Source organism: Triturus cristatus, chromosome 3_1 (genome assembly GCF_964204655.1).
Source record: "Triturus cristatus chromosome 3_1, aTriCri1.1, whole genome shotgun sequence".
NCBI lineage: Eukaryota > Metazoa > Chordata > Amphibia > Caudata > Salamandridae > Triturus > Triturus cristatus.
In genome coordinates, this window is record NC_140583.1 from 802,451,590 (window position 1) to 802,461,729 (window position 10,140).

Consider the following 10,140-nt stretch of genomic DNA (forward strand, 5'->3'; position numbering starts at 1 on the left):
ACTGTGTGGTAGAGTGACTTGGTATGTAAGTGGTAGATGGATGACTGAGTGGGTATATGACAGACTGAATAAGTAAGTGAGTGAATTTTGGAGTGTCTGTATGGGTGAGTGAGTGCATAAGTGGTGTAAGGGTGGGTTAGTGGGTGTGAGAGTGGCTGTATGGGTAAGTGTGTGAGAGGCTGTATGGGTGTGTGCTTGTCTCAGTGACTATTTAAGTGAGCATGTACATGTGTTAGTATCTGTTTGAGTAAGTGTGCAAGTGTGTGAGTATCTGTATGGGTGAGCAAGTGGCTTTGTGAGTGGCTGTATGGGTGAGTGAGTGGGTGTGCAATTAGCTGTACGGGTGAGTGAGTGGCTTTGTGAGTGGCTGTATGGGTGAGTGAGCGGGTGTGTAATTAGCTGAATGGGTGAGTGAGTGGCTGTGTGAGTGTTGTTTGGGTGTATGAATGGGTGTGTGAGTGTCTGTATGACTGGGTGTGTGAGTGGCTATTTTAGTGAGTGAGTGAGTGGGTAAATGAGTGGGTATATGGGTGAGTTAGAGGCTCTGTAAGTGGCTGTATAAGAGAATAAGTAAGGGTATGAGTAGCTGTATGCGTGAGTTTGTGGTTGTGTGAGTGGCACAATGGGTATATAAATATATAAGTATATAAGTATGGGTATATATGTGTATATATATCTATATATCTATCTAATTGTGAGAAATCCTTGTCACCTCAATTGGAGATAAAAGAAGAAGCGGCACACCAGGAGACTGCACAATTGATTTATTGTGCAACAAAAGCAAGATGACGCGTTTCGGCGTGTAGCCTTTTTCGAGTAATTCAACCTACAGCAAATTCCTCTAGAAATAGGAGCCACAGTTCATGAACATGGAAAACATACTCCATGGCATCACTGTGAAGTGTGAAACAATAATGATAAATTTACACTTTACATCAGTGAAACAGAACGTCTAATTCATAATACACAATGACAATCATTTCTGGAATCATGATTAGTCCTTAGGTTATGTACCTTATTGTTAGTGCTACGGTATAGACTCCATAGGGCAACTGCTGTAAGCTGCTGCAAAGGGAAAGTGAATGGGAGAGGATTATCAAAGTGCAACTAATTGCCAGGCCAAGGAGAGATTATTAACGTCTTAATTTTCACAGACACTCTCTAAGGAACACAAATATGTACCCTAGCTACCCAATAACTTTAACAAAGGCAAGATATGAACGGTTAACCTTCTTCGACTACTAAATAACTTTAATCTGAAGTAGAATATAGCCGATTAACCTACCCCTAACGTCCAGCATTAAAACCAGTGAAATGGTGTTAAAACTAAAATTGAAAAACTGAAAACAGAAAACAGAGAAAGGTTTTTACCTAGCAGCCAATATGTGTGGCCAATTCTTCACTTCTATTCAATCCATTGGGAGTTTTCATATTTAAATCAATTATCTATCTCAATTCAAGGACTCAGAGATTCTTCTCCCTGTCTCCTCCTCTGAATTTTTCTGTTTGAAAAAAACAGTGTACCGTCAACGATCAGGCACAGTGATGGGCACTTGTTTCGCCCCCAGCCTGGCGAACCTTTTCCTAGGCTGGTGGGAGGAACAAATTGTCTGGACAGAAGCCAATGAACGATATACTGACCATATCCCTACATGGATCAGATATATCGATGATCGATTATTAATCTGGGAGGAACCTGAACTTTTGGAACTAGAATTCATTCAGAAACTTGCTGCAAATGATTTGAATCTTAAGTTTACCCATATGATCAGTCAGAATTATTGTGAATTCTTAGATGTTTGTGTACAAATTGTGGATGGCAAGATAACAACGAGTTTGTTTAGAAAGGAGACGGCGGGCAATACCGTGTTACATGCGACTAGCCACCACCCAATTCCATTAGTACACAGCATTCCATATGGTGAATTGCTGCATGCCCGCCGCAATTGCAGCACTAATGATGGTTTTCTCGCAGATCAGAAAACAATGGAAAATAGATTTAAAGACGGAGGCTACAGGGAAAAAGTCTTACAAAAAGCAAAAGAAAAAGTCAAAAATAAATCACAAAAAGAGTTACTGTTTAATTCATCTCTTACAAAGGATAGAAAGTTTGACACAGTGGACAATGAAGCCCCAAGAATGATTACAACTTATAGTAAGGGGGCATGGAACTTGAGGAGAATAATGAAGGTGCATTGGAGCCTATTGGTGGCTGACCCAGTGATAGGGAAACATGTAGGCAAAACACCTAAATTGACCTACAGGCGACCTAAATCCCTGAAGGATCGTCTAATATCCAGTTACCCCTCAACGGTGACTGGAACAGAATGGTTACAGCCTCCCAGTGGTTTTGTAACATGCGGTGCATGCAAGGCATGCAAGAATGGCAAGATCTGCAAAACCTATAGAACAGTGGTAGGTACCACCAAAAACATTCTAAAATTCATTAACTGCAATAGCAATTTTGCTGTCTATGTGCTGGTGTGCCCTTGTGGCGTCCAGTACATAGGCAGCACTAAACTCCCACTAAAACAACAAATTTTGCAACATCTTCATGCCATGGCCAACCATGATTTTAATTACCCAGTAGCCCGGCACTTCTCGAACAAACATAAGAGCAATGGCAGTTCCCTCAAATTCTTTGGAATAGACAGAATACTCCCCCACATCAGAGGAGGAGACAGGGAGAAGAATCTCCGAGTCCTTGAATCGAGATATATAATTGATTTAAATACGAAAACTCCCAATGGATTGAATAGGAGTGAAGAATTGGCCACACATATTGGCTGCTAGGTAAAAACCTTTCTCTGCTTTCTGTTTTCAGTTTTAAAATGATAGTTTTAACACCTTTTCACTGATTTTAATGCTGGACGTTAGGGGTAGGTTAATCGGTTATATTTTACTTCGGATTAAAGTTATTGAGCAGTCGAAGTAGGTTAACCGTTCATATTGTGCCTTGGTTAAAGGTATTGAGTAGCTAGGGTATATATTTGTGTTCGGTAGAGAGTTTCTGTCAAAATGAAGACGTTAATAATCTCTCCCTGTCCTGGCAATTAGTTACACTTTGATAATCCTCTCCCACTCACTTTCCCTTTGCACCAGCTTACAGCAGTTCCCCTATGGAGTCTATAGCGTAGCACTAACAATAAGGTACATAAACTAATATTAAGAGAAAGAGGGCAGCAGTACGAGGTATTTAACCAGCATGCTGAATAATAGCAAATAGATGGATACATGACCCATATTCTGTTTGTTACATGTTGCCACTTTTTACCGTTATGAGTTTTTACAACTGTGGGGCGATTGCACTAATTCTCTACATATTATGAAGGGATCAGTAGCGTTTATCATAACGGGCTGACAAAATAAGCGAGAAGTAAATCAAATACGACAGAATAATGTATTTACCATGCGTTTGGCTAAGGTCATATTTTAATGACAGGTTTTTTTCATTTGAATTAACTTTATTGTTTTTTCATTTGAATTAACTTTATCGTTCATCAGCACATGACATCAACCGTATTGAGGGGGGTTATCAATCCCAGTATGCATCAATGCAAGAATATAGCCGCAACGCTAAGTAAACTACTGATTGTGAATGTAATGAACTATCTTGACTGCAAGCATCTAATGTTAAATGTTCAACAATTATGAAATATATTTCATTATTTGATATGAGATCCCACATGAAGCGATAAGGACTAATCATGATTCCAGAAATGATTGTAATTGTGTATAATGAATTAGACGTTCTGTTTCACTGATGTAATGTTTAAATTTATCATTATTGTTTCACACTTCACAGTGACGCCATGGAGTATGTTTTCCATGTTCATGAACTGTGACTCATATTTCTAGAGGAATTTGCTGTAGGTTGAATTACTCGAAAAAGGCTACACGCCGAAACGCGTCGTCTTGCTTTTGGTGCACAAGAAATCAATTGTGCAGTCTCCTGGTGTGCCGCTTCTTCTTTTATCTCCAATTGGGGTGACAAGGATTTCTCGTAAATTTAAATACGGCTGCTGTCGCCATACAGCTGGCACTGACACCGCAGGATTGGGAACCGCGGAGCACAGCAGCATGGTGGATATATATACTATTGATCCAGAGGTGTGCATTCTGCTATGAATGCTGGTATGCTTAGATTCATCTTAATGCAGACCTCATGTGGGCTGGATTGTTTTCTTCCAACTTTATTATTTTATGCCCTTCGAAGGTATCCTACATGTTAACATCTTCCCTTAAGTAAGAGGGCACAATAGTGTGTCCTTGTCATCATATGAGAAAGCACCCTGCAAACACTTCCTCTTCAGTGTGATTCCCTGCAACAGCTCTCTTAACCTCTCTTCCCACTTACTTAGTAATGTTTATTACCCCTCCTGGGGTATAGGCCATCAAACAGGACGCTCCAGTCGTCCCTGTCCTGGGCTTTTCTTTCTATCTGACTCAGGGTGTAACCCATCTCCTTGTAGTTAGCCTTGAGGCCTCAGTGCCAGGTGTTTCTTGGCCTTTCTCTTTTCTTTTTCCCCTGAGGCTTCCAGCTCAGGGCTTGCCTGGTGGTGTCTGATGCAAGCTTGCAAAGAGTGTGACCTATCCAGTCCCAGTAACTTTTCATGATTTCTTCATGAGCAGGGAGTTGGAAAGTCTGCTGCCATAGGTCGTTGTTGCTGATGGTGAATGGCCAATTGATTTGGAGGATTTTCCTCAGACAACTGTTGATGAAAGTCTGAACTTTGCTGGTAGGGGTCCAAGTATCTGTTCCTTACAGTAAGACTGATTTTACATTGTTGTTAAAAAGCCAGATCTTGGTTTGTAGCATTACGTCCTTGGAGCTCCAGATCTTTTTTAGCTGAATGAAGTCATCTCTTGCTTTGCTTATTTTTGTCTTGACTTCGGCAACTGTGCCACCCTGCTTGTCTATGACACTGTCCATGTAGGTGAAGGCCTCATCCTCTTCCAGTGCATTGCCTTCAAGAGTGTCTGCAGTTGTGCTGGCTGTGTTAGCCTTCAGGATCTTGGTTTTCCCCCTGTGTATGTTGAGGCCAAGTTGTGTTGATGTGGCTGCCACATTGTTGGTCGTCTCTTGCATCTGCAGGTGGGTGTGGAAGAGTAGGGCCTGGTCGTCTGAAAAGTCCAGGTCATTGAGCTGCGTCCAAGGTGTCCAATGGATCACATTTCTTCTCTTTGCTGTGATTGTCTTCATTATCCAGTCTACCGCCAGCAGTAAGAGAAAGGGCGAGAGAAGACAACTCTGGCGGACTCCAGCCCTCACTTGGAAGGCTTCAGTGAGCTGTTCTCCATGTACTATTTTGCAGGTCATTCCCTCGTAAGAGTTCTTGATGATTCTTACGTGTTTATCTGTGATGGAGGAGTTTCCAAATACATCTCTTTGTCCATGCTATTGAATGCTTTCTCATAATCGATGAAGTTGACATTGAGGAAGGGGTTCCATTCCATCGACTGCTCAATGATGATGCGCAGTGTTGCAATCCGGTCTGTGCAGGATCTATCTTTACAGAAGCCGGCTTACTGGTCTTGCAACTGAGGGTCGATTTGTTGCTTTAGTCTCTTCAAGAAGACTTTGTTGAACACTTTGCCTGGGTTTGATAGTAGAGTTTTCCCTCTGTAATTTGTGCAGTTACTCAAGTCACCTTTCTTGGGGATCTTGATAAGATATCCCTGCTTCCAGTCTGATGGCACTTTTTCCTCTTCCCAGATCCTTGGAAACATGGGGTAGAGCATGTCTCGTGGTGTTTCGATTTTTGCCTGTAGTGCCTCTCCCCACTGCATTCTGGTAAAAACACTAGGCTATCAATTTAGGTTCCCACTACCAGATGCCACACATCTCAGAAACTACTGCTTGGAAGGCAAAAACCAATATTGATTTAATAAAACTCTTTCTGGTCCGACCCTGAGAAACTAAAATTGCACAAAATTGTTTTAATACTAAAATGCATTAGTTAAGGGTATTATTATTTTTTCACTTTCAAAAACTTGTTTCGATGTTATCCTATCCATCTTTTGTCACAAAACTGTTTTGAAGTAAATATATTCAATTCAGACTCATCTTCCGTCCTAAGCTGCTCGATTACAGCTGTGCGCAGTTCTTCTGAGTTCAGGAGGTATTTCATGTGGCAGCGTGGGAGAAGGGAAATTATCCGAGCTATAAATGTTGACATTGTTAACATTCCGAGTGTCAAGCATGCCAAATATATAACAATTTCGCTCCTCCCACCCTGGTTAGGCGAATGTGAAAGACATCTTTAGCTTGAATTAAACTGTGTGCTTGGTAACCTTCAGATGATTACCAATGTCAATTGGCCTTTGTGTAGTGAAAAACCTTTGACCAAGCTTCACAAAAACACAAAAGAGAAACATTATGAGCAGCTGTTGTGCATACTTCGTAGCACAAATACCGGGTAATTAGCACCAAGTAGGAGATCTTGATTTCTTGGCCAATTCGAAGTCAATTTTAATCAGGTGCTGATATTCTCTGGTTCATTTTTTAAGCATGCAATAGTTTAAAAAGAACATTTATAGACATAATCAGTAACATACATGGGCATAAAACGCTTAGGAATACAAATAGTACAAAAAATGCTAACATTTTCGAAACGTAAGTGAAAAAGAGTGGCTGTGATTATGTAAAAGTACACAAAGAGGCAAGAACTCAGCATTATTAGCAGAACGTGGTCAATATCTGGCTGTAGGTCAATGTTGAGTTAGGAGGCATGCACATTTTTGACTTTGGCACCAACGTTTTCCTCTTTTGACCATGAAAGGGTTGTGTAAGGGCCCATGTAGGTGCCAATAATAACTTGCAATGCTTGGCAGGGTTACAGCGGGATCCTAAGGCAAAGTGGAGCAGCGAAGATTGCCAGGAGTGGTCACAACAGAATTGAACGGGAGACTCTACACCAGGACATCAAAATGAACACAACCCAAGCCTATATCTCAGTGAGAAAATTGAAATTCCTGACAAACTACTTTGATTATGATTTCAGGAGAGGGTCAGTGCTCAGAAGAATACAACCAAAAGCCAAACAACACCCATACTCTCTTTTGAACTTGATCCAGCATATCCCTGCCACGGAAATACATATTATTCGCTGAATCGATATTTTCGATTCTGCATGAGTGGATAATGCGTGAACATGATCTTCATAAAATTCTGCATCTTTACGCCAGCATGCGGTTTTGTAGAACTCCCATGACCACACTGTGAATCTATTAAAAAAACACTCCTCTGCCCAAGCACTCACTCGCAGTCAGGCACGGTAACTCCAAACATACAGGACCTGGTTCACCAAGAAAGTAAAAAAAGACTAAATGAACGGAAAGATCTTTCTCTGTGGGAGTAAGATCTCCTGTGTGAATGGAAATTCTTTTTTTCTTTGGAGAAGGCCTTTCCCCCACAACTCTACACATTGAAGGGAATGTCAAGATTAATCCACTCTCAAGACGTTGAGTACATTTGTGGTGAGGAGTTTTTTTCCTGAATCTTGGCATTTGTCATCAAGCATTTCCCCTACAAAAATCAACAAATGCTAACAGTTTCTTTGAGACTGATATACCCAACAGGGTCTTTTTGTAAATGGGTATTTACATAATTTGTTCTAAACTTATAAGGCAAAATGAAATTATCAAAGCAACTGATCACCATCCTGACCAAAAAATGTTTTGTTTTTTTTGCACGTGCATGCAGAAGATTAAAAAAGGAACAACAATAGTCTTCAGAAGCAGTGCAAGAAATTGGGGTAGAAAAACTGTGTGATGTTAGGATTGGAATAATAAAAAAAAGTTTGGAAGAGGCAATTATTGCTTTAGGGAATCTTATAATCTCCAGGAATCAAAGTATGCAAAACATGGGCGATTAAGCAAATATCTCTATGTTGCTGTCAGTTCAGCTGAAACAATGTAAAATCTTTATTTTCATCAATATTTTCCATGTCAGTTACATACCTGAAGCCATTCTCAGCCTATACAAGTAGGCTCCAAAAAAAAAGCTACAAAATATGTCACATTTTAAGTAAGATGCCAAGTGACAAACATAGCTGTGATTGGGGAGCACGGATTGGTGAGAAAGTGGACTTTAGTGTGTAGGTGCAACACCTCTTAAAAGTGAGCAAAAGAGGAACTGACTTTAATCTTACATTGGTAAAATGAAGGATTCTGCGGAGCGCAAACTTATATCCAGTAAAGATACTTAAATATACCTTATATGATCATTTTCTGTAGTGAACAGCGTTTCGCCGAATTTGGAAAGGTAGTAACGAATAGTAATTTATGACATTGATGTTTTAGCTGTTCTAATGTTGAAATATTTTGGAAGATAGTAACATGTGGACTCTTACAACCTAAAAAAAGAGTTATATTCAATGAACAGACCCCACAATAGTCCGCAGGATTCAGGTCACAATGTGTGGATCATCAGAGCAGTGATGGTAGGGAGATATTGACAGTGTCTAACTGAAAGAATGTGGTTTTACATTTACAAATGCTATCTACTGCGGCTTCATAAAAAAAAAACCTTATCGTGTAATAACAGAGTAATGAAAATCCAGCTGTATGGTAAGATTTCTTCGACTTTACTTTTATGGTGCAACATATTTGCAAACATTATTCATAGTGGATCATAGTATAAATTGGTTTTCCTTTCTCTCTTTTCTTTTCTGATCATAATATGTATTTCTTCCCATACTTATCAGTGGTAGCTGCAGCTCCCCCACTAGGGATCTGTTCCCATGTAAAGTCCAGGTGCCACTCCCTCGGCTGAATTGCAGGCCTTGATCCAGCAGGATCCTGTAACGGCAAAGCACATTACTAGGCCCTACACAAAAGGTCCATTGAATGACTCTGATCAGAGAAGGACAGATACACTAACATTAACGTAAAGAGATAGGCACTAAAGGCTAATGTTGAAGCAGAAGAAGAAAAACATGCGGCATCATGTCAAGGATAACCGGGGATGTGGGATGGAGGGCGGAATTTCAGCACTCCAGGCAAAATTGAGTTTTGGCAGCAAATTCACTCCCCATAAGCCTTAAAAATGCCATTTAAAAAAGTGCATTGAGAATTCCATAAAAATTAAATTTCAACAGCTGGTAATTGGCAAACAATTGTGTTTGTGTCCTCATGTAATGCAACTTGTGCTATGTAAAGCGCTCTGATACCCAATTCGGGTCAAGTTTGCGCTATATAAAACTCTGTAAAAAAAAAAAGAACTAACTAACCCTAAACAATTTTCGACCACCTCTTTGCGTCTCAAACTTACTATGAAGATCTAAAAACCTTCTACATCTCCAAAGTACAAACTATTAGAGAGAACATTAGTGGGAATTTAAACCTCCTGAGGTTCCGTAGATCAGCAGTACACACCACCTGGACCAACTACATACCCATAGATAAGAAACACGGCTTACTCGGAAGTGTAGTTCGCTGCTGGTGCTCTGCTGCACAGCACGCACGCCACAAGTGCACAGCCTGAATTGAATCAGGGCCAGTACTTTGTAAGGGCCACCAGCCTTTCAATTGTTAAAAGGCATTCAACAAAGACGGCTTCGAGGTACTACTTCTTTGTCCTTGGATCGGATCGAAATGTAAATGGCACCCCCAGCACCAATTCCTGACAACGACATTCCCTTTTTCTTCATTCTGCTACTAGACAAATTTCTACTTACATCTTTGATATTTTTAATCATCTCTCGAACCAGGTCCTTTTCCAGGCCCTTTTAATTCCGAAGGGTTACTCTACTAATGAAAAAAGTCTTGGCCCTCTTCATAGGTTCAACAATCATCCCATTTTCTCCCTGCTGTTGCTAAGGTCTTCTAAACATACCTAGCCAAACGTCTCTCTCTTATCTCCAAACAAAAGAGGGGCTTGATGATGCACAAGCTGTCTTCTACAGAAACAGGAACAACGAAACAGGTATTAAATCGATCTTGGGAAACTTTAGACTTCCTGCTGACACCATTAATTTCAGTGCGCTGATCTTACTTCAATTGTTGCCAGCTTTCGGCACAATGAGACATGCCCTTCGCTTAAATGAACACCAGCAGGCGGGTATTCATGGATAGTTTGTGGGTGGTATGTATACACTGGGGCAGATGTTAAAAGTGACGCAAAAGTGGCGCAAGGGG